Consider the following 26286-nt stretch of genomic DNA (forward strand, 5'->3'; position numbering starts at 1 on the left):
TCAGCAGATAGGAACCCTCTTGACAGGGACATAGATTTTAAAATCTCTCACAGCAGATACCATTTGAAGACCCAGAGGACAGAGGAGGACACGTCAAGCCCCAGGTCAGTGAGGGACAAAGAGACTGAGAAAACATGAGCAGAGACAGCATTTCCAGCCCCGGATCTGAAACCTTTCCCCCAACCCTTGAGGGAAGCAGCAGCCAGAAAATTTTCCTTGTCTTGGGGATAGCTGGAATACTGGGTCAGCTGAGAGGTACTCTGCCACAGGTGTAGCACTACATTGAGCCAAATTTGGGCCAGCAAAGTGAGGGAGTAGGAATCCCATAGTTTCAGCTCATCTGTGTAGATGCAGCCTGAGAGGCAAAGCAGCTTCTGAGGATAATTAAGTTACCAAAGAGCACTATCTGCTGGACAGTCTGGAAGGTGCAAGGGAGATAACACTTGAAAAGAGTCTCCAGATCCTTTATTAGGACCACAGGAACTGGTCTATGTGTCCTGCATAGAAACCCAGTCTGGTTTTGACTGAGAAATACAGACAACCCAACTGTCAAAGCAGGGATTCTGAAATAAACCTAGGTCTCTTTGAATGGCAAAAAACAGAGCACCACTGGAAGCCAGCAGATGTATATTACCACACACAGTGAACCCGCTGTGGTGCCCAATGCCTACCTCTCGTCTCCATGAGAGGCCATGGTGGGGGGCCTGATTTGGGGAAAGATTGGGAGGCAGAGCCAACCTGACAACTGGCCAGTGAGAGAAACAAAGAAATATAGGGATCAAAGAAAATCAACAAGAAAACCCAAGGCAAAAGAGAGAAACAACCTCCAGAATAAACTAATCAAGAAAACCAGATGCATGGACAGCAAAAAATCATGAGCCATACCAGGAAACAAAGCCATACCAGTCAAAGGAACAAACTAACACCTCAACTGAGATTCAAGAGTTGAAACAACTAATTAAAGATGTTCAAACACATCTTCTAAATCAAATCAGTGAGTTGAAATAAAATGTGACAAAAGAGATGAAGCATATAAAGAAGACACTGGATGACAATAAGGAAGAATTTGTAAGCTTGAGAAAACAAATGGCAGAACTTATAGGGATGAAAGGCACAATTAAAGAGATGAAAAACACAGTAGAGACATGCAACAGACTTGGAGAGGCAGAAGAAAGGATTACTGAACTAGAGGACAAAACATCTGAAATCCTACACACAAAAGAACAGATAGGAAAAGAATGGCAAAAAAATGAGCAGAGGTTCGGGGAATTGAATGACCACATGAAGCACATGAATATACATGTTATAGGTGTCCCAGAAGGAGAAGAGAAGGGAAAAGGGACAGAAAGAATAATAGAGGAAATAATGAGAATTTCCCAACTCATATGAAGGACATAAAATTACAGGTCCAAGAAGTGCAGCATACTCCAAACAGAATTGATGCAAATAGACCTACTCCAAGAAACTTAGTAATCAGATTGTCAAACATCAAAAACAAAAAGAGAACTCTAAAAGTGGCAAGAGAAAAACAATTCATCACATAAAATGGAAGCTCAATAAGACTAAGTGCAGATTTCTCAGTAAAAACCATGGAGGTGAGAAGCAGTGATATGATATATTCAAGACACTGAAAGAGAAAAACTGCCAACCAAGAATCCTATATCGGACAAAATGGTCCTTCAAAAATGGAGAGTTTAAAATATTTATAGTTAAACAGACACTGAGAGGGTTTGTAGACAGGAGACCTCCTCTACAAGAAATATTAATGGGAGTGCTACAGACAGATAGGAAAAGACAGGACAGAGAGGTTTGGAGAAGAGTGTAGAAATGAAGATACCAGGAGATAGAAAGAGGGTAAAGATTGGGCATTTGATGCTGAAGGAGTACACAATGTTCAACAGGATTGATTGTATAGGTAAAGAAATGGATAGCACAATACTGGGTGATGGTAGCACCATATTGTAAGTACAAAGATGACTATGAGTGCAGTTGAAAGAGGAAGGTTAGGGCTATGTATTACACCAGAAGGAAAGATAGAAGGTAAAGACTGGGACTATATAACTTAGTGAAATCTAGAGTGGCCAATAACTGTGATTAAATGTACAAATATAAGAATGTTTTTACATGACAGAGAACAAGTGAATGTCCATTTTCCAAGGTGTTGAAAATGGAATGATATTGGGGAAAAAAACACAATGAATGCAAACTAGAGTCTATGGTTAACAGTAACATTGTACTATGGTTCCATTAATTGTAACAGTCAATATACCAAGACTAAATGTCAGTAAGAGGGGGATATAAGGGATGGGTATGAGATTCTTGGCATTGGTGGCACTGGTGGCATCTGACCTTTTCATTGTATTTTATTTTAATTTTTTTATTTTCTTGCTTTTTAGTTGTCCTTCCTTCCTTCCTTCCTTCCTTCCTTCCTTCTTTTCTTTCTTTCCTCTTCCTCTATTTTTTGTGGAAGAAATGGAAATGTCCTCATATAGTGTTGGTGAATACATAACTGTGATTATACAAGGAATCACTGATTGTTTACTTAGGATGGAATGTATAGTGCATGAATAAAAACATCTAAACAGTAAACAGAGGGATACAAATGCTGGAGAAAATGTAGAGAGAGGGATGTTCCTAACCACTGTTGGGGAAGTAGAATGGTGCAGCCCATCTGGAAGGCAGTGTGGTGGTTCCACAGGAAGTTAAGCACAAGGCTGCTATATAGTCCTGCAGCCCTGTTATTGGGTATATACTTGAAAGAACTGAAAAGAGGGACATAATTGGGACATTTGCACAGTGGGGTTTATGGTGACAGTATTTGCAATTTGCAGTGGATGAAGGTAGCCTAAGGGTAGGTACATCAACTGATGAATGGAATGGTGAACTGTGGTGTATACTATACAATGGAATAATGAGCTGCTACAAAATGAGTGAAGTTGTGAGGTATGCAACTAGGTGAATGGACATTAAAGACAGTATGTTGAGTGAAATAAACTGCAAATGAAAAGAAAAACTTTATAATCCCTCACTAATATGGACTAACTATAATGTGCAAAATCTGAGAATTGAATCTGAGAGCGTAGGTTATCAGGGGAAGGCTTATTGCAAAGGTTCCTAGACTGTAAGCTCTTACAGCAGTTACATCTATTCCTGAATTTAAATGGCTATTTCTGAATTCTGAGATGCTGAGCTGTTTGTGTATAACCTGGTTGGTCCCTGGGACTTTGGGTATCTGTGTAACATCTAAGACTCACAGTTAGAATCTGGCAGCTATGAATGTCAGCATTACCCCATACAGCAAATATTAAAGAGTCTGAGAAAGAGATCAGACTTCAGTTAGAGATATGAATGACATGGACTTGGTAATGTCTAAGGTAAATCAGACTAGAGAGTAAAGGATGATACTGATGGTGTTTTAAAACTTCAACTTCTGTGTGATACCAAAGGACAAGATGTTGATTTGGTGCAAAATCTATATATTTTTGTAGCACACTATATAATTTCACTTGTATGGTCAGTTTTTTTCAAATACCATAACTACATGTCTGAACTTTGAATAGTGAGTGAAATCCTGTTGGTTTGTACAGGTTAGTGTGAAGCCCTGATACATCCTAGAGTAATTTGTGTTAGGAATTTCAGCACTCAGTCACAGAGGGCACAGAGACCAGTCAACTTCAGGCAGGAAAGTTTATTTGTGCATCAGCATGATGGTGGTCTGAAGTAAAGCTTCAGTCCACCCAAGGGAAAGGGAGCACTGTATTTAACCCATGCTCCCAGGGGTGGGAGTTGGCAAGGATGGACAGAGGGTTTAGCTGATGAGTCAAATGGTGATTGGTCCTGAGGGATGGCTAGGGTGGGCAATTGAGGAGGAGTGGCATTGAGCCTATGGAGAAGCGAATTGTGGATTTTTTGTCCTTTTAAGGATTTGGAATGCAGACAACTGGGGAAGGGAGGTTTTAATGTGTAGGATACAGTGGCCACATTATGTCACCAATGTGTCACCAACTGAATAAGGGAGGTTTTAACAGGATGCAGTGGCTGCAGAATGTTCCAAAATGGCTTGCCTAATATGCTGTCTGTGATGGCCCATATTTAGAGTGGAATTTTCCAACAATTTGGAAAGAGAATAAAAATGTATTTGCAAAGCCCCCTTGAGGGACTGCCGGAAAATGTGGAAATATTCAACTTCTCCACCTGAGGAATTACTGATATTCTCACAAGTATTGGGGACTACCAATTTAGAAGTTCAAGCCCTCATCTGGAGGCTTGCCCTTATGAAGTTTGCTACTACAAAGGAGAGGCTAAGCCTACTTAAAATTGTGCCTAAGAATCAGCCCCAGAGAAACTCTTTTGTTGCTCAGATGTGTCCTATTTCTCTAAGCCAACTCTGCAGTTAAACTCACTGTCCTCCCCCCTACCTGAGGCACGTCTCCCAGGGGTGTAAATTTCCCTGGCAATGTGGGACATGATTTGTGGGGATGAGCTTGGCTCTGGCATCATGTAATTGAGAAAGTCTTCTTGGACCATAAGGGGGAAGAGAAATGAAACAAAATAAAGTTTCAGTGGCTGAGAGATTTCAAATAGAGTTGAGGGGTCATTCTGAAGGTTATTATTAAACATTATATAGATATCTCTTTTTAGTTTTTGGTATATTGGAATAGCAAGAAGGAAATACCTGAGACTGTTGATCTGCAACCCAGTAGCTTTGATTCTTGAAGACAATTTTATAACTATATAGCTTACACTGTGTGACCATGTGATTGTGAAAACCTTGTGGATCCCACTCCCTTTATCCAGTATTCGGACAGATGAGTAGGAAAATGAGGACAAAACGTAAGTGAATAATAGGGAGGGTTAGGGGGTATGAGATGTTTTGGGTGTTTTTTTGCTTTACTTTTTATGCTTATTCTTTTTTGTGTGGTGATGAAAATGTCCAAAAATTGATTGCGGTGATGAGTGCACAACTATATAATGGTACTGTGAACAACTGATTGTACATTGTGATGACCGCATGTTTTGTGAATGTATCTCAATAAAATTGAATTAAAAATGCTCAAAGATACTATTTCATTGTATGTATATACCACATTTTGTTTATCCACACATTGGTTGATTGATTCCACTGCCATGAAATAATTAGAATAAGCAAACTCAGAATCAGAATCTAAAATATCGGTTACTAAGGGATGGGGTGGGAATAGGGAATAGGGAGTTAAGTCTTGAAATCTACCTATTTGGAACAATAGAATGTTTTGGTAATGCATGGTGGCAACACTGTGAATGTAATTAACAGCACTGAAATATATATATGAATATGGTTAAAAGGAGAAATGGTAGTTATATAGTAGAAAAAAGATTTTTTTAAAAATCCATGAAGCTGAACTACACAGTGAACTCTAAGTTAAACTATGAACTATGGTTAATAGTACAATTATAAAAATGTGCTCTTATTAATTATAATAATGTACCATATCAATGTAAAGTGTTAGTAATATGGGAAGGATGAGGGAATTCTGTATGTTATGTATGATTGATCTGCAAACTCACACCTTCTTTAATAAAAAAATGAATAAAAAATGTTTAAAGTGGTCAAGGAGATGAAGGAAAACACAGAGAAAGAACTAAAGGATATCAGGAAAACAATGAATGAGCACTATGAGAATATTAATAAAGAGATAGAAATTTTAAAGAAAGCAAACAGAAATAGTGTAGTTGAAGACCACAATAACTGAAATGAAAAATGCCCAGCAGGGCTTCAACAGCAAATAGGAACTGGCAGAAGAAAGAATCAGCAAAATTAAAGACAAGAAAATTGAAATAAGTCAGGCTAATGAGTAAAAGAAAAAAAAAAATACACACACACACACACACACACACACACACACACACACACACACATAAAGTTAAAATAGCCTAAGAGACCTCTGGGACAACCAAGTGTACCAATACATACATTATGGAAGTCCCAGAAAGACAAGAAAGAGAGAAAGGGACAAAAGAAATATTCAAAGAAATAATGACAGAGAACTCCCCAAACTTAGTAAATGTGTCCAACCAAGAAGCCCAAAAAATACCAAACAGAATAAACAAGAAGAAAAATACACCTGTCATGTATTGATCAAACTGTCAAATTCAAAGGACAAAGGGAGAGTTCCAAATGCTGCAAAAGAAAAGCAATGTGTTATGTTCACTGAGTGCCTGATTTCTAATCAGAAACCATGGAGGCAAGAAGGCAGTGGGTTGAAATACTAAAGTGCTGCAAGAGAAACTGCCAAGCAAGAGTTTGATATCTGGCAAGACTGTTTAAAAAATGAAAGGGAGATTAAGACATTCCAAGATCTACAAATGTTCATCACCACTAGCCCCTGCCGTATAAGCAATGATAAAGGGAATTATTCAGACTGAAAGGAAAGGACACTAGACAGTGGCTTAAAGAGGCATGAAGAAGTAAAGACCTCCAGTAAAGGTAACAATCTGGTTAATTATAAATGCTTGTGCTATTGTAGTTTTTGATATGTAACTTCACTTCCTATAAGCACTAAAAAGCAAATGTATAAAAAGCAATGATAAATCTATGGCTTTGGCATACAATGTATAAAGATTTAAGTGGTAACAGGTACAAAAAAAAGGTGGGGGAACAGAAGTGTACAGGAAAAGTGTATGTGTGCGCTACTGAAGTCTAGTTGGTATCAAAGCAAATATGACTTATATATTAAATTTTAACCACATATTAACCACAAGGAAAATATATGAAAAATACATCCAGATAGAAATGTGAAAGGAGTCAATATGGTACAACACAAAAAAATCAAATAAATATAGAAGTAGGCATTAATGAAAGATTTGAGGGACAAAAAATAAGATTTACAAGACTAAACAGTAAAATGGCACACAAAAGTCCTGCATTATCAGTAGTCACTTTACGTGTTGTTTCAGTTTGTTAAGGCTGCTGGAATGCAATATACCACACATAGGTTGGCTTTTACAATGAGGATTTATTAGCTTACGAGCTTATGGTTCTTTAAGTCCATGAAAACGTCCCAATTGAGGCATCAACAGGATGATACCTGGACTCCGTGAAGACAAGCTGCTGGCATCCAGGGTTCCTCTGTCAGTGGCAAGGCACATGGCCGGTGACTGCTTCTCCCTCCCTCCTGGGTCTTTCAGTTTCTGGTTCCAGTGACCTCCTATCTGAGCTTCTGTGGGTCCTCTCTTGGTACCTCTAGGGTTTTTCTCTCCAAGCTCTCTAGTTGCTTCTCTCTGAGCTCTCTCAACTTTTTTCTTTTATTCTCTTCCAGTAAAAGGATTAAGACCCACCTTGAATGGGATGGGTCACTTCTCAACAGAAATAATGTAAACAAAAGGTGCCATCCACAATAGGTCTGCACCCACAGGAATGATTAAAAGAACATGGCCTTTTCTGGGGTACATAACAGCTTCAAACCAGCACACATGTAAATGCATTAAACTCTCCAGCCAAAAGGCAAAGATTGGCTGAATGGATAAATACATATATGACCCAACTATGTGCTGACTGCAAGACACTCATCTTAAATTCAAAGACATTATTAGGCTGAAAGTAAAAGGATGGAAAATATATATATACCATGCAAGTAGTAACCAAGAAAGCTGGGGTAACTATACTAGTATCAGATAAAACAGACTTTAAGTCAAAAGCAATTGCAGTTACCAAGGACAAAGACAGTCATTAAGTCATGAAAAAGGGATCAATTCAACAAGAAGGTATAACAATTATAAATATATATGCACCTATAGCAGACCCCCCAAAATATGATAGATTTGAAGGGAGAAACTGACAGTTCTACATAAGTACTAGGAAATTTTAATATACCACTTTTAATTACATATAGAACATCTAGACAGAAGACCAATAAGAAAATACAAGACTTGAACAGTACTCTAACCAACTAGACCTAACAGATATGTACAGAACATTTCACCCAACAACAACAGAATACACATTCTTCTTGAAAGTGTGAATTACTCTCCAGGATAGATCATATCTTAGGTCACAAAACAAGTCTCAATATGTTAAAAAATATATAAATCATGCACTGTATCTTCTCTAACCATGGAAAATTCATGAATATGTGGAAATTAAGCAATATACTGTTAAACAACTGATGGGTTAAAGAGGAAACCACAAGGGAAATTAGGAAATAAATGAAAATACAACACACCAATGATTATCAGATGAAGCAAAGACAATGCTGAGAGGGAAATTTATGACTCTAAAAGCTTATATTGAAAAAAAGAAGAAACATTTCAAATCAGAGACATACCTCAAAACTGGAAGAACTAGGAAAAGAAGGGCAAAGTAAACCCAAAGCAAGCAGAAGGAAGGTGTGTTGGTTTGAAGCTGTTATGTACCCCAGAAAAGACCACGTTCTTTTAATCCATTCTCGTATGTTCAATCTATTGTGGATAGGACCTTTTGATCAGTATTTTTAAATGAGATGTGACCCATTCTGTTCAAAGTGGGTCTTAATCCTCTCATTGGAATCCTTTATAAGAGATGAAATTAAGAGAAGCTCATAGAGAAAATCCCCAGAGAAGCCAAGAGAGGACCCACTGGAATCAGAAGCTGAAAGCAATGAAACCTGGGAGCAGAGGACCTGCAGAAACTGGCTCTGTGCCTTCCCATGTGACAGAGATGCCCCAGATGCCGGCAACCTTTCTTCAGAGAAAGGATCATCCTGTTAATGTCTTAATTTGTACATTTTCATAGTCTTAGAACTGTAAAGTTGTAAGCAATAAATCCCCATGGTAAAATCCAATCCATTTCTGGTATACTGCATCCCAGCAACTTTATCAAAATATAACAGAAGGAAATAACAAAGATTAGAGTGAAGATAAATGAAATTGAGAACAATAAAAAAACAACAGAATCAACAAAACCAAAAACTGATTCTCTGAAAACCTCAGTAAAATGGAGAAAACTTTATCTAGACTGATGAAAAAAAAAGAAAGCCACAAATAGCTAACATCAGAAATGAAAAGGGAGAAATTACTACTGACCCCACAGATATGAAAGGATTATAAGAGGATACTATGAAAACCTGTGAACCAACAAATTAGATAATCTAGATGAAATGGACAAATTCCTAGAAACACACAAACTACTCACACTACCTCAAGAAGAAACTATCTCAACAAACGAATAATAAAGAGATTTAATTTGTAATCAAAAACCTCCCAAAAAAGAAAAGCCCAGGGCCAGATGGCTTCAAAGGGGAATTTTACCAACATTACAATAAAATTTAACTCCAGTTCTGCTGAAAGTCAAAAACCTGAAGAGGAGGGAACATTACCTAATTAATTCTACAAGGCCAACATCATAATCATACCAAAGCCAGATAAAGACACAGCAAGGGAAAAAAAAGAAAATTACAGATCAATATCACTTATGAATTTGATGCCAAAACCTTCAACAAAATACTAGCAAACCTAATCCAATAGCACATTAAAATAATTATCCACCATGATTAAGTGGGATTTACCCCTGGTATGCAAGGGTGGTTCAACACAAGAAAATCAATTAATGTAATATATCACATTAAAAAACTGAAGGAAAAAACTACATGATCATCACAATTGGTACAGAAAAGACATTTGACAAAATCCAGCACCCTTTCTTGATAAAAGCACTTTTAAAGATTGGAATAGAAGGAAACTTCCTTGAATGAAAAAGCGCATATATGAAAAACCCACAGCTAACATCATACTCAATGGTGAGAGATTGAAACTTTTCTCTTTCAGATCTACAACAAGTAAAGGATGCCTACTGTCACCACTGTTATTCAACATTTTGCTAGAAGTTCAAGCTAGAACAACTAGGCAAGAAAAAGAAATAAAAGGCATCCAAATTGGAAGGGAAACGTAAAACTTTCACTATTTGCAGATGACATGGTCCTATATTTAGAAAGTCCTGAAAAACTACAACAAAGCTGTTAGATCTTTGTTCAGTGAAGTGATGGAATACAATATAACACCCCAAAGTTATTAGTGTTTCTATACAGAAGCAATGAACAATTGGAAGAACTCAAGAAAAACTTCCTTTCACAATAGCAACTAAAATAATCACATACCTAGGAACAACTCTAACCAAGGATGTTAAGGACTTGTACTCAGAAAACTTTTAGCAGTACAAAACACTGCTAAAAGAAATCAAAGAAGACCTAAATAAATAAATGTTCATGGATTGGAAGACTATGTTAAGATGTCAAATCTACCCAAAGCAATTTACAGATTCAATGCAATCCCAACCAAAATTCCAACAACCTTCTTTGAAGAAACTGAAAAGTCAATCATCAAATTTATATGGAAGGATAAGGGTTCGCAATAGTTAAAGGCATCTTGAAAAGAAAAATCAAGTTGGAGGACTCAGATTTCCTGATCTTAAAACTTACTACAAATCCATAGTAATCAAAACAGCATGGTACTGGCACACGGACAGATACATAGACCAATGGAATTGAATTGAGAGCTCAGAAATCAACCCTCATATTTAAGGCCAAGTGATATTTGATGAGGATGCAAAAACCAGTCAGTTGGGAAAGAATAGTCTCTTTAAAAAATTGTGCTGGAAAAACTGGATCTGTATTTGCAAAATGGAGGAACTCTATCTCATACCTTATATAAGAATCAACTAAAAGTGGGTTAAAGACCTAAATATAAGAGGCAGAACTATCAAACTCCTTGAAGTAAAGTGGGGAAATACCTTCAGGACCTTGTGGTAGGCCTTGGTTTCTTAGGCTATAAACCCAAAGCACAAGCAACAAAATGAAAAATAGATAAATGGGACCTCATCAAAATTAAAAACAAAACAAAACAAAACAAAACAAAAAACTTTTGTACCTCAAAGGATTCTATCCTAAAAGTAAACCTACTACCTGTACAATGGGAAAAAATATTTGGAAACTGTATATCCAACAAAGGCTTGGTATCCAAAACATACAAAAAAATTCTTTAGCTTAAAAGAAAGGCAAACAACCCAATTAAAACATGGACAAGAGATGTGATAGACATCTCTTCAATGAAGATATACAAATGGCCTAAAAGTACATGAAAAGATGTTCAACATCATTAGACATCAGGGAAATGCAAATCAAAAGCACAATGAAATACCATTTCACACCCACAAAAAGACTACTTAAAAAAAACAGCAGAAAATTGTAAGTGTTGGAGAGGATGTGGAGGAATAGGAACACTCATTCATTGCTGGTGGAATGTAAGCCACTGTGGAAAAGAGTTTGGTGATTCCTCAGCATATATAGAATTACCATATGACCCAGCAATCCCACTACTAAGTATATTCCCAAAATAACTGAAAGCAGGACTTGAACAGACATTTGGATACCACTGTTCATAGTGGCATTATTCACAATTGCCAAAAGATGGAAGCAATCTAAGAGTACATCAACCAATGAATGGATCAACAAATGTGGTATATACATTCAATGGAATATTATTCAGCTGTAAAAAGGAATGAAGTTCTGATATGTGCAGCAACATGGATGAACCTTGAGGACATCATGCTGAGTGGAATAAGCCAGACACAAAAGAACAAATGTATGATCTCACTGATATGAACTAATCAGGAAAAGCAAACTCATAAAGTAAAAATCTAGAATATAGGTTACCAGGGAAAGTGGTGGGGATAAGGAATGGAAAGTTAGGCTTAAAGTGTACAGGGTTTCTATTTGGAACATCAGAAGTATTTTGGTAATGGATGTTGGTGATGGTAGTACAACAGTGAAAATAAATAAGCACTGAAACACATATCTGAATGTGGCTAAAAGGGGGAACTATTAGGCTATATATATGCTACTAGAATACAATTGTTTAAAAGTCTAGATTCACAAAACATGGTGAACTCTAAGTTAAATCATGGACCATAGTCAATAGTACAATTACAAAAATGTGCTTTCATCCATTGTAACAAATGTACCACAGCAATGGAAGGATTGTATGTATGATTGTTTTGCAAACCCATAACTTCTCTAAGTAAAAAAAAAAAAAAAAAAACAACTATTTAAAACTCAAGACAAAAAAACCGTGCCGTCAGTCATTGGAACTCTTCAGCCCTAGGGTCAGCCAACAAGGTTCTAGAGCCCACAGGACAATAAGCTCCCACTAAAAAGCGGAGCAGGATCTAGTATGTGATGGTGTGCCTTTGGTTAGCGGCAGTATCTGGCTCTGCTAAGCAGTGTTGAATGTGGCCAATGAAGTCCCTTACCATCTGGACACGCTGCAACCACCAACTGCAAAAGTTCACAGCTGCAGAGCAAAATGCAGGAGGTGCAGGAGGAGTTGATGTTGCCAGAATCCAAGAGGCTTTGCAGCATTCCCAACTGAGGCTGGCAGTATAGTTTCAGTTGTCCATCTCTAATCTCTTAGCGTATGCACACTTCAGTCCTTCTATGGCTGCTATGGATGGAATCCAAGCCAGCTGCAGGCCTGATCAGACAAGGCATGATCATTCTCCAAATTAGAGCTTCAACACATTGCTATGAAAAAGTCTGACTGGATTTGAAATCCACTGGCATTATCACAAGAAAATTCAACATTATATTGTCATGAGCAGAAAAGAAAGATTGCTTCATTTCTTCAAACATAATTTCCAACTATGGTAAAATTTTCAATGGTGGCAAAATTTTTTTACATTTTTCATATCTTACTTGTTCTTACTGATAATGACTATTCAGAGCCTGAAGCAAATGTCATAAAAAATTTCAGCAATTATCATTTTAAGCATAAAACCTGACAAAAGAAAGTTATGTTTATAGAAGCAAACCCAAATTTCTCATTAAAAATTTTGAAATTATTTTATGTGGGATTTAATGCACATTTACTATTTAATCACTTCTAATATTTTTCCACATAATTTCTTTCATAATTATGTAATACACATAAAATGTAGTTAAACTCTTACTACGTTTCAGGGAACCTTATTTTCTCTGTGCCATGACTGTGAAAAATTTTGGGAAGCATGGTCCATTAGGGCATTTCATGATTCACTTGAGGGCAAGGTTCACCAAAGTGTTTTCAAAACTGGGCACTAGTAGACCTTTGCTACTGAATGCCTGGGGCGTAAAGATAACTCAGCCTCAAAGAAACTTGGTCCCTTCCTTTATCTGTAAAATGTAACATTTCATGGTCCCATCAGACGGGACCACAAATGTGTTTTGCACTCGACTACACACACTAGACTGGAAAAGTGATCTACAGAGAGGCTAATTCCTGCAAATTCACCCTTCCTGCCAGCTGCCTGGGACAGACCAGCCACAGGTCTTCAGCCAATGTTTTCTCTAGTAAGACTTCAGAGTCTTCCTTCTTTCAGCCTGTTGGATGGTCACCGGGCATTCCCAAAGGGATGATCTGTAGGAGCCTCCCTTGCCGGTCTGACGTTCTTTTCATTACCTCTGGACAACTTGGACGCGCCGGGTTTCCAAGCTTTGCGGCGGAGAAAGCCTCCCGCCGGTGCCAGGGCTGTGGATGCAGCAGGTGGGCTCCTGGCCGTCTTCTTGAGCCTTCTCTGCGGTGCCCCAGGAGGTACCGGCCAAGTCCGGTGGCCGGAGTCCCTGCGAGGCGGGATCTCCTCCAGCTCACCATCTGGGTTTTGGCCCAGGGGCCCCGACAGAGGAGGAAAGGTGACGAGCGCCCCAGCCCAGGGACAAGGAAGCCGCGACACCTGGAACAGCCGTCCAGGAGCCCGCTGTCTTCCCGCACCTCCCCCAGTCTCCGCCAGTGTTTATCTTCGTTTCTGCTCCCTACTTTTCCTTTCACTTTTCTTTTCGTTGGGGGTTGGGAGTCCAACTCAGGGAACCCCAACTGATTCGCTTGCAGCCATCTAAGCCCGACACCGCTGGAAGGCAGCCGGGTGGCCAAGTCCTCCCCGCTGCTCCAACTGCCGCCCCCCACCCTGCAGCCCGGATTCGATGGAGGTAGCACTCCGCTTCTTCGCTTTGTGAAGGGAGGCTGTGTGGTTGAAAGGGCGTTAGAATTTTCCCCGAAAGCCCACGCCTCGGGGCCCTTCCCAGTTCTGGACTGACCCACCAGTCTCCCCCGACCAGCTGCTGGTCCCGCGGCCCCGCCCTTCTAAGGGGAGCACTTGACCGCGACTTCAATTTTCGGTTGCGATAAGTGCAAAGGTTTTTCCCCTTCTGACCCTTTATTACTCTCGCGGGTTCGCCTCTCCTAGTCCATTTGGGCCTTCAAGCGCAGATTCCCCGACGGAGCTGGGCGGTGCGCTCCAATCTTGCGGTGTTCCCGGTCCGTGGCAGCGGGAGGCAGCGCCCTGAGCAGAGCGCTCCACTGATTTCGCGGCGGGAGGCGGAGGGTAGAGGGAAGTACGCTGGGCTGCCCCGGCCTAGCTGCAGGTTTCTGAGAAGACACAGTCCGGCGGCACAGAGCCTAGCGTTCTGCACCGAAAGGAGCCCAGAAAGCTTAAGAAAGGTACCGCAGCCCGGGGTTTCCTCCGGGTTTTATCCCAAACTCCCCGTGGACCCGCGTGAACCTATGTGTCCGTGCGCGCGCGCGCGCGCCTGTCTTTGCTTGCAAAATCGAACTATCCCCTCTTCTCTCCTCTTTAATCGGAACACTTGTCTCCCTAAAGAGAGGAGTTTTGCAGGAATGGTCACTGATTGGCAATCAGATCCGTGTCTCTATTATTAGTTTCAACTCTATACAGGCCACTTTATCTATTAGAAAAGCATGATTTGAAATGTCAGAACAACTTGGAAGAAATGCAGCCGACTTGTATTGAAATAAAGTCCTTATTCAAGGTGACTTTAAATGAAAATCAAGCTAACTTTTTCAAGTGTTATTGACACTGAATGTTTTGCATGTTCATTTGTGTTTTAACACAAGTAATTCTTTGCATTTAAAAGTATATTAGCTTGAAATTATGTATAAAGCAAGGTTATTCTTAAATGATGCTTCTGACATTCTTACATGTCAGAAACTGGAAGTAAAGTGATTGTTGCCTGCTAACAGTTGTCCACTATGTTTTTTTTAAGCTACTTTCTAATGTTGTGTTACTGATAACGGCTGCTACCCATAACTGGTAGACATCCTTTTCTCGTCAATGTGCGGAAAGAGGCCTTATGACTTGACTGAATTCTTACACTAGAACAACAAAACAAACAGATCGGGTTGGTTACTGTGTCCTGCAAAGCAGAGACTGCCAGGCAAACTATTCTATTGAAAGCATCAGGGAGCAATAAACTCTGCATTTTAAATTCTTGTCTTTTTCTTAAAAAGCAGTGTGGTAGGCATGGTATACAGAGGGAGAAGGTACAAAGGAAAGAATATAAATATATATAAACGAAAGGACTGAAAAGGAAGATTTTAGATTTTAAAAGTAAGGAAAAGCTGGCTTTACTTAATGAAGTTAAGTCACAGAAAGTCCTTCAAGTCTGCAATGATTGTGTTTTAGTGCTATGATACTGTGTTAATGTCACTTCCTTAAATTTCTCCCTCTGTTTTCTCCCCTGAATATTTTAGTCATACTCAGAAGGGCTTCTGCAGTGCCATCTGATCTGCTGCAGAGTGAGAGAGGGATTGTGGTGATGCAGGTCTGGAACCTCTGCTAGGCAGGATGTTCCCGTACTTTTGGTTTCACTGCTCTCTGCTGACTTGGAGTGGGAACTCCAGGACCTGATTTGAAGCCAAAGTTTTGGTTGGAATTTTCCTGCAGAGTACTGGTGGGTTTAAGAAAAACAGTATGATGCTTCTTAAAATTTTTAAACAATGAAATTAATATGGTAAATGTGAACAGCTGTATGGCAAGGTATAATGTGTGTCAATGAAATACGTGTTTCTAAGCATCTTTGTGGGGACAAATGGGGGAAAACAATAGTTTAAAGTTTATTGACATACATTTTGATAATTGAAGGATTATAAACCCCAGGCAGTTCTCAATCTCAGGTTTGCTTGCGCTGGGTGGAATTCAAGTAGGCTGAAATTTTTGTATATGTGGATTTTTTCCTGATCAGCTTTTTAAATAGGTCTGTGACCCCAAATAGTTTTTAAGACTTAGAAGACTGACTTTTTCTTCCCAGTCTCTCCTACAGTTTACTGTTAAGTTTTGCTTAATATCTAAATATTGAAGGTACAGAGTACTTTCTCCAGGCCAACAATTTGAATAATGGGAGGTCACACTAATAATAGCTAGCACTTAGTGAATTATTATGTACCAATCATTGTCCTAAGTATTTATTAAGTAATCATCAGAATAAACTTATGTGGTATGGGCTATATTTTATAGTTAAGGAAATTGAAACAGAGTAATCAAATAGCTTTCCCTAGATTATAGAGACAAGAAGTAGAGCTGAGATGTGAACCCAGTCTAGCTCAAGATTGTTGGTATTATCTAAAGGATGAGGTTTCTATTGAAGTATTTCCCACATTTTGACAGTAACAGTCAGTCGTTATTTCATTTTGATGCAGAGTATTATATAATGTTTTGAATTAATGTTTATATGGTACTTGGGTTATTATTAATTATTTATTTAAAAATTATCTTTATAATCAAACAGTAGCTACATTAGTATCTATTTTTCTCAGTTCTTTAGTGAACTTTCTCTTATGGTCCCTGAATGAAAACATTTGTCTAATTTGCATAAGTTTTTGTTTATAGAGCTTGACAAATATTAGACAAGTGTGGATTGCTCTGTCTGTCTGTCTGTCTGCCAGTCTTTCCATCCATCTATGCAAGTAGAAGGTTGGGATTGATGGAGAACTCAAGGAAGAAGACTGTCCCATTATATCACAGCTCAAAGCAGTATAGTCAACTATTTGGAAAGTCACCTTCTTTGAAGGCTTTATGTTGTGAGGGTTAGCAAGAAGTCAACTTTTTCCTTTGTCTCAGTATTAGTTCTTTATTTACTCAGCGATTACATTGACTGCATGAGACTATTGATATTGACCACTGCTCAGGTGCTTGTTGCTATCCTATTTGAATGAGCTGGATAGAAAAATTCCATAGGGGAGTAGAGAGAACATTTGTGGTGTTACTCATACTGGAATGTGTTTACTATTAACTATTAAATGATGAATCTTACTCATTAACTATTATCAATTATCTGTATGCATATACACATACATAAATTATAGATGTATGATAATATATCCTACATAGTAATTCCAGAGTTCTGTACCACTTGACAAGCTATGGACAGACATAAGGGCTATTTTTATTATGATTCCAGACCCTACTGTATGGGAAAAGAAGAGTAGCCAAGAAATCTTGACAGAGAGACTGTACAAATTACAGATTAACAAATTACAAATTAACAGCATCACTCCAGTCTAAATCTAATGTGAATTTGAAAGTTACATAAAGGAAGCCACCACTATGTTCCAGGCCTATGCTAGCACTTTTACCTGCATGACCTTATTTATTTCTAATAACCATAGTATTTTCATCCATATTTAACAAAGGAAGACACTGGCATTGAAACTAACTTTATAAATAAAGAGTTTCACTTGGGCTGGTACACAGCTTGTAAGACACTTGGCTGAGATTTATCTTGCTTTATCTTGATTCCAATGTTCAAGTGCTCTCTCTCTTTTTTTCCTCTCCCTATCATGTGGTTCTCTTACAGGAAAAGTTGGGTGTTTACTATAAGGGAAAGCAAAAGCCCATATCCTTGCCTTAAAATAGAGGCTGGCCATCATTTGAGGTGATCTAATGCTATTTAATACTTCACTTTATAAATAAGCATGTTATTCTTTTTTTAAAAGAAAGAAATGTTATTCATTGCTTGAATCAGAAATAGGAAATAAGCATGTATTTCAGTTCAGTTCAACATTATTTATCCACATTTTACATCTGGAGACAGGATATTTGTACGCATTTATTTTGCAGAGTTTTGTCCTACTGTAAATCTAGTGGTGCCTTGTGGGTGGTTTATCAAGGGCAGCAGATTGTCTGTATACCGTAAGTGGATAAACGAATCTGAATGCCTTTTAGCCAATTATTTTCTAATAAGTCATTTCTTCTCCAAATGCCAATGGTCCCTCCAAGTGCTGACATAATGCAGGGAAGATCAGAGAGTGACAGAAATTAATTTGTCAAATGAAGGAATTGAAACTGAAAATGGCTCTAGAAGAAGAAAAACTGATGATTGTAAGGTTGGTGAAGGGGAAGCTCTATTTATCATTATGACATGTGAAAGGAGTCCAGAGAAGGCCAGAGAGCACTGAATTATATGTCTCCTTGCTGGGCATTTTGCTCATATATATTTCTAATAGAAATTTGAGAAACTAAATCCCCCTTGCACCCTGTTAGCACCAACCCTAAAATTTTCAAATAATTATTCTTTAACTGAATATTCTGTACTTAGGAATTTTGATATCTTTTCCTAATTTCTCTGCTCTTCTCACTCCTGTGCAAAAAAAAAAAAAAAGTAAATTGAAATTTAATTTTTAAAAATTAACCAAAATAACATCTTAACATTTATTAGTAATTATGAGGTATAAAATAAAATTATGTTGGAATTGTACATCATAGAAGTAGATATGCGTAGTGCTGATATCAATAATTAGGATTCAAGAAGTTTTCACTGATACCAGTTTTTCAAATCGCCCCTCCATTTGGCACCCTGGTGATGTTAATACCTTAAGACAAGGCACATGGTAAGATTTTGGATGGGGGAGACGTATGCCTTTCTTTTGTAAAGCAGAGAAGGGTAGTTATGAAAGAGGAAGTGGGAAATGAGAACTTGCTAGAAAACTACTTGCCTCTGTCACAATTCAGGCATACTATTTACAAAAAGTGATTCCTATGGAAGTAGTCGATCTGGAAATTGGTTCTATTAAAACTCTCTGTGCTCTTAGGGTACCCCAGGGAGACATACTCTTCAGCTGGAAAATCTCTCATCTAGTTCCACCTTGCTCTCCACTCTCTACCCATGGTTTCTTGATTACTGGGGTTTACTGTGCTTAAAATAAGGTATGGGGGAGGGGTGGGACGAGTAAAGAACCCAGACTGGGTACTGGGGAAGCTTCCCTCTCGGGAGTAGTGGGACACAGGTTCTAGTGGGGCTTGGATGGTCTTCACAGCTGAATGTCCTCTTCCAGCCCCAGCTCCAGTCGTGCTTTCTCTGGGCTCCAGCCTCCCATTCCCTGCTATTCCTGAGTAATCTTCACGGATGCTGTTCAAAAATGTCCACCCTCTATAGCTTTTGCTGTCCCCTTCTAATGCCCAGGCAGAATTATTTTCTAAGTTACATGATTTCATTTGGCATTGTATACATTTCTCTATATTAACTTTTATCTCTGTAAATCCATTTTATATAATAACATTTTGAATAAAGAAAGGACAATATGCTCATTGTGCCTAGCAGAGTATTGGGCATATAATTGGTTTGTACTGACTTCTATAAGAGTCCATCAGATCATTCAGTACTTTGACAGCCAAGCATAGGAAGCTAAAGGAGGTAGGAAACATAAGTAATATAGTAAAAACAATGTTGGAGTGATATAGCAAAAGCAGTATTTTAGGAAAATTAGTCTGGGGGTGGAATCTATCAAAGAAGAGAAATTAGAGATAAGGAAATGAGCTAGAGAGCCATTGAGGTGATTCAGGTGTGAGATATCATCCAAGGACATAATTCTAGTAATTATTCCTCTTTCCAGTAATTTCTAGTAATTTCCTCTCTGTAGTGAGTTTTTCCCATCAACATGCAACCATGCTGTAATTATTCTAAAACAACAAACAAGAAAAAAAAATGGAAACTCTCTTGACCTTGTGTTTTCTCCAGCTACCACTTGATTTTTCTGCTTTCCTTTCCGGGAAAACTTTGAAAATTAACTATATTCTGTCTCCGATTTCTGTCTGATCCCAGTCAAGCTATCATCCCCATAACTCCACTGAAAATGAACTTGAAAAAGGTACCATGAACTCCTGTGCTGTTAAATCCAGTGGTTGGTTTTGAGTTCTTTCCTTATGTGCCCTTTCAGGAGGATATAACAGTTATTTGCTTGGTTCCCAGGCCACCGTTTTCTCTTGATTTTCCCTTTACCTCATTGGCAACTATTTCACTCTCTTTTGCTGGTTGCTTCTTATTTCCCCAACCTTAAAAATAGGAAGGCCTGAGGACTCAGTCCTTAGGCCTTTTCTCTATCTACATTCACTCCTTGGTGATCTCATTTAGTCTCATGGCTTTTCATGCTGTGTTTATGCTGATGATTGATAAATTTTTATCTCCAGCCATGACTTCTCTCCTGAACTCCAGTCGTATATCCAACAGCATATTCAGCATCTCTGATTAGATGTCTAAAACTCATTGGATTCCTTGACTTTACTCCTAAAATTGCTTCTTCCATAGTCTTCCCAGCTTACCAGATGACAATTCCATTCTTTGAGTTAAATTAACAATCAGTAAATAAATCAATAAATCTTGGTGTTGTCCTCGACTTCTGTTTTGCTCACACCTTACATGGAATCTGCCACCAAATCATTTAGCTATGCCTTCACACACCCAACCTCTCTTCTTACCACCTTCACTCTTACCATCTGGGTCCAAACCATCACTATCATCTTTCAGCTGTATTACTGCAAAAGTTAGTCTCCCTGCTGCTACACTTACCTTCTTCCTCCATCCGGTCTGTTCTCAACAGAACACTGCAGCCAGAATGTTTCAGTTATCTGTTCTTGAATAACAAACAAACAGACAAACAAAACTCAGACTCAGTTGCTTAAAAAACAATAATTTGTTGTTTGTCATGATTTTGCAAACTGGTGTACATTCAGCTTGTGGGCTGCTCTTAGGAGTGCTGGGGATGAAACATCCAAGAAGGCTTCTTCATTCACATTTCTGGGACCTCAGCTGGGATGTCTGGAAAGCGAGAGACTATCCAAGCACCTGTCTCGCTCTTTGTGGTCTCTCCATATGGCTAGCCTATGCTTCTTTACAGCATGTTGGTCTCAAGGTATTTGGACTTATTACACCGTGGCTACCTTCAGAGACTCCCAATAGCTCATCTGATTATAGCTTCAAGCTCAGACTTGATGTTTAAGTCCAGAACATCATTCTCTAAATTAGAGCAAGATATGGATGAGATTTCTCATGTGCAGTTTCTTGAGTGCAGAGACCTGTGACCTAAATTAAAAAGTCTTCTTACTTGTCACCTTTCCCTACCCTAATGTACAGTGGTAAGACAGAGACAGGGCGATTGCAGCAGACAATACCATTTAAAAACAGGAAAATGGAGGGCATAACAGTCATTAGTCCATAGCAATTCTAAAATCAATCAGGCATATGTTGCCAGTTCTTCTTACTCTGGAAGCAAGGAGTGTTCCTGATTAAGGTTCAAATTTATTCCCTGAGAATATTCTCTGTGGCTTTATCTTCACCCTTTGGGCTCCTTCTCTGATACATTCTTCCTTTTCCATAACATATTCACCATGTTTGCAGTCAACAGTCCGCTTCCTGTTCATAGAGAGTTAGAGACCCAGAGACCTCTTGTGTACTCCCTTTTATGTAGCTGGTGGTGCTGTTTTTAAGTACAATTCTCTTAAAAACTTTGGGGGCTTCCTATGACTTTTATTGTGATTCACTCCATTAGATAAAAGCCACAACCACAAAACTCTTAAGACTAGAATCCTCTTTACTTAGACGACAAGTTAGGATGCTGTAAGAGAAACCCTTTTAAGTTTTTAGAAGCCCTTTTTTTTCTAGCTGAGAGGATCTATGAAGCATCACTTTAAATTTTTCAGAGGTCTTAATGAGGGGTCTTCCAGCCACACCCTTCATTTGATCTTTAACCTAAGACCATGTTGTACTAGCAGCCCCTGGATTTTGTCTTTGCCCTTAGACCATTTCTTTCTTTGAGAATCTTCTGCTGCCTGGAAAGATGAGAAAGAGAAATAGTTTTCTTTCCCAACCTAGCAAGTCTTGGGTTGAAGTATTTCCTTTAAATTCTGCTTGAACACTTCTTTAGTTCATTTTTCTCTTGCTGTACTTTTTCATAGGCAGCTATTGAAGCCAAGTATCACTTTCAAAAATCTTCTTAGCCAGATCCGCAAGTTCATTAGGTACATTTTCTTTCTTCCACATTATTGCAGGCGGCAGTGTTGTCAGACATCCTGCCACTACATAACATGAGTTGCCTTCTCTCTAGCTTCCAGTAGCAATTTCATCACTGCCTTGCTTGCCTTCACTGACAGTTTCTTTGCTGCTTTTCAGATGTCTATTCACTGCCTGGTTTCTTATCAATTTCAGTCTCCATTATTAATTGACTTGGTGGCTAAAATAGCAACCATTTTATTTGCTCAAGATCCTGAGATTAGAAACTTGGACAGGGCACAATGGTGACGACTTGCCTCTGTTCCACAATATCTGCAGCCTCAGCTGGTATGACTCAAATGGCTGAGGGCTGTCTGAGATGGCTCAACTTGGGTCATATATATGGGGCCTCAGTTCTGGCTGTCAGTTGGGTTTTTTGGTTCTCTGCCACTTGGACTTTCTACGTGGCTTGATTGGACTTTCTCCACAGTATGATGGTCTCAGGGTTGTTAGAATCTCGCAGAGTGCTCAGCTTCTGAGAGAGAAGTGGGAACTGCACACATAAGGTCTGGGAATGAAATTACCAGATTGACACTATTGTCTCATTCTGTTCGGAAAAGCAAGTCACAACGCCATCCCATGTTCAAGAGGTGAGGACATACATTCTACTTCCTTTTGGGCAGATTAGCATGCATGTTCATAGAGGGATGGCACTGATTGATGGAAGCCATTTTTGGAGATTTATCTGCCATACATCATGATTTTGTTAAAACATTAATCAGATCATGTCACTCCTCTCTTCAGAACCCTCCATTGCCTTCTCATCTCATTCCAATAAAATCCAAATTCCATTACAATGGTCAGCAAGGCCCTCAGTGATGTGTACCCATATTATCTCATCTACTACTTTTTCCTTAGATCACTCATTTGGTCATGCTGACAGCCTTTTGATCCATCAGTTACACAGGGATATTCTTGTCTAAGGGTCTTTGCACTCACTCTTCCCTCTGTCTAGAATGCTCTTCTCACAGATACGGTCCATCTCCTTACCTCTTTCAGGACTTGGCTCAAATATGTCCTTTTCAGTGAGGCTGTCCCTTATTGGAGTACTTCAGATTGTCTTCCCATCAGCACTTCCTGCTTAAACTTTTTTCCATAGCACCTGTCACTTATCTGACATACTACCAGGTTTATAGTACTTTATCCAAAATTCTTAGAGTCAGATGTGTTTCAGAATTAAGATATTTTAAGATTTTGGAGAGGTGATATAGTGCCCTTACTATATATTTGTAACAACCAAGCTGGTTCAGGTAACTCCCCAAAACAAATAGTCTTGCTAATTGAAATAAATACAAATTATAAATAGCCATAAACAGTTCACTTGAGTTTTTGCTAACTAATGAATTAAGCAAAAACTTATGGTTTTTAAAGCTTTTTTGATTATAGACTTTCAGCTATAGGATAATGGACTTTTATGTGTTTTATTTAATAATTTGATTATTAACTCCCCCATTAACTATGAGGTACATATTTTTCATTCATTGCTATAGCCACAACATCTATAAGTTCCTAGCATATGGCAGTTCTCAATAAATATTTGCTGAATGGTTGGATGCTAAAGAGTAGTGTTAAAAGTAACAAGGAATAGAAAGAGGAGCTATTTTCAAGGATGATTTAATTTATTTGTACATTTTAGTAATTCATTGAATTGAATTATTTCATTTAGCAACAACTACTTTTGAGTGCCTATAAAGGCCAGGCGCTCATCTAGGTATTTGGCCTTTTTTCATTAAGAGGGGCAAAGCACAGGGAGGAGTCAAAGGTGACTTCAAGATTTTAGCATGGAAGGCCAGAAAAAACACATGGCATGAGATAATATGGGGTATAACTAAAACATGGGATGAGGTGGGGGAATGGATGATCTCAACTTTGGAAATAGGAAGAATGCACATAATACACCCTCAGGAATGTTATTTTCGTTTCCAATAGTCTATTTCCTGTTGCTGAGGGGTCAACTAGGACAATGTTATGAGAAAAGGAGTTTGAGTAGATTTGACTTGAAGTAAGTCCCGGTGACTTTTGCTCATAAGGCTGTTGGGAAAACATTCTGAGCATATTCCTTATTGTCAGGGTCAGGAAGGAAATGGCATCTCCTGAAGGCCTAGTCCGGGCCAGGATGCAGATAGGAGCTTCATATTCATTATTAAAAGTATAAGCTTTATGTTAAACAGCATGAATTTTGGGATTTTTAAAAAATAGGACACTTTAATAGTTTGTGCAAATTTTATAATTTAGGGGATTATTTTATAAATCACAAAGTAAATTCATCAGTTAATGAAAGGAAATTGAAACAAGGCACACTCTATTCTCTAAATTCCTTCAGTCACAATTTGTTTAGTTTCTTTTTTTAATTTTGAAATAAATTCAAAGTTACATGAATAGTTGCAAAAACAATACTAGCCCCATACACAGAATTCCATCATACCCTGACCCCCCTCCCCCGATAGCTCAATCCACCAACTTTAACATGCTGTCACATCGCTATTTCTTTCCCTCCCTATCTATCATCCATCATCTATTGCTCTGTCTTCTGAACATATGAGAGTTAGCTGCACACATCCTTGAACATACACTATAATTCACATATGTACTTCCCATGAACAAGAACGTTCTTTTACATAATTCCATTAAGCGCAGCTAAGAAGTATGAGATTCAACAATGATACAATGCTTACATTCTATATTTCCTTTTCCTTATGTCTCAACTGTGTCCCTTTGAGCCACCTGTCCTCCACCCTCCAATCCCATCCAAGTTCATCCTTAGCATTCAATTGTCGTCTAGTTAGACTGTCTTTTTTTTTTTTTTTCTTTTTTCAGTTGTGGAAACATATATACAGCCTAAATCTTCCCATTCCACCCCCTCCCTAGCCTTCCATTAGTGGGATTAATCATGTTTAGAATGATGTTATGCTCTTTCCCACCATCCATTACTAGAAATTTCCCTTCATCTCAAACAGCAACCCTACACTCCTTTCTTAACTCCCCATTGCCCCTTCCCCCATTTCTCTTAACCCAAACTCTACTTTTCATCTCTATGGTTATATTCTCTGATAATTTCTTTGTGTTTACTGTGGGGCTTAAAATTAACCTCTTAAATCCCTATCAGTCTTGTTTTTCTTTGATATCACCTTCACTTCAGTAAGGCACATAAACTATGTTCCTATACTCCTTCATTCCCCCACCTTTATATAGTTGTCTAAAATTACATATTTTACATTGAGTTCAAAACCATTGATTTGTCCTTAGAGTTTGTGTATTTTTTATCATGTAGGAAGTAAATAGTGGAGTTATAGTTAAAAAATTATTGACTTCTATTTGTATTCCATTGTGGTTGGAGACAGTTCTTTGAGTATATTCAATTTTTTTTTTTTTTTTTTTTTTAATTTCTTGAGGTTTGTTTTATGTCCCAGCTTATGGTCCCTTCTGGAGAAAGATCCGTGATCACTAGAGAAAAATGAGTGTCCTGGTGATTTGGGATGTAAGGTACTATATATGTCTATTAAAATTCTCTATATCTTTTTCTCCTTTCTTTGTTTCTCTGTTGTTAGGGCTTCCTTTAGAATCTGAAGTAGGGCAGGTCTTTTATTGGCAAAGTCTCTCAGCATTTGTTTGTCTGTGAAAACTTTAAGCTCTCCCTCAAATTTGAAGGAGAGTTTTGCTGGATAAAGTATTCTTGGCTGGAAGTTTTTCTCAGAATTTTAAATATGTCATGCCACTGCCTTCTTGCCTCCATAGTGGCCACTGAGTAGTCATTACTTAGTCTTATGTTGTTTCCTTTGTATGTGGTGAATTGCTTTTCTCTTGCTGCTTTCAGAACTTGCTCCTTCTCTTCAGTATTTGACAGTCTGATCAGAATATGTCTTGGGGTGGGTTTATTTGGATTTATTCTATTTGGAGTTCGCTGGGCATTTATGCTTTGTGTGTTTATATTGTGTAGAAGGTTGGGGAAGTTTTCCCCAACAATTTCTGTGAATACTCTTTCTAAACCTTTACCCTTCTCTTCCCCTTCTGGGACACCAATGAGTCTTAAGTTCAGACGTTTTATTTTATCTATTGTATCCCTGAGATCCATTTCGATTTTTTCGATTTTTTTCTCCATTCTTTCTTTTGTTCTTTCATTTTCTGTTCTGTGGATTTCTAGGACACTGAGATGTTGTTCAGCTTCCTCTAGTCTTGTATTGTGAATATC

At 38.4% G+C, this 26286-nt stretch overlaps 1 protein-coding gene across 2 annotated transcripts in view; it reads left to right on the forward strand.

Moving 5' to 3' along the window:
* Positions 1-13260: 13260 nt before the first annotated feature.
* Positions 13261-26286, forward strand: part of IL15 (interleukin 15) — a 95616-nt gene continuing 82590 nt past the window's right edge. The window contains exon 1 of one of the 2 annotated variants that reach the window (XM_037830715.1): positions 13261-13967. The gene's annotated coding sequence lies outside the window, so the exon portion shown is untranslated. Of the gene's footprint in view, positions 13968-14384; positions 14479-26286 lie in introns of those variants that run through there. The other variant, XM_037830716.1, reaches the window with a different exon arrangement.

Source organism: Choloepus didactylus, chromosome 3 (assembly GCF_015220235.1).
Source record: "Choloepus didactylus isolate mChoDid1 chromosome 3, mChoDid1.pri, whole genome shotgun sequence".
Lineage (NCBI taxonomy): Eukaryota > Metazoa > Chordata > Mammalia > Pilosa > Megalonychidae > Choloepus > Choloepus didactylus.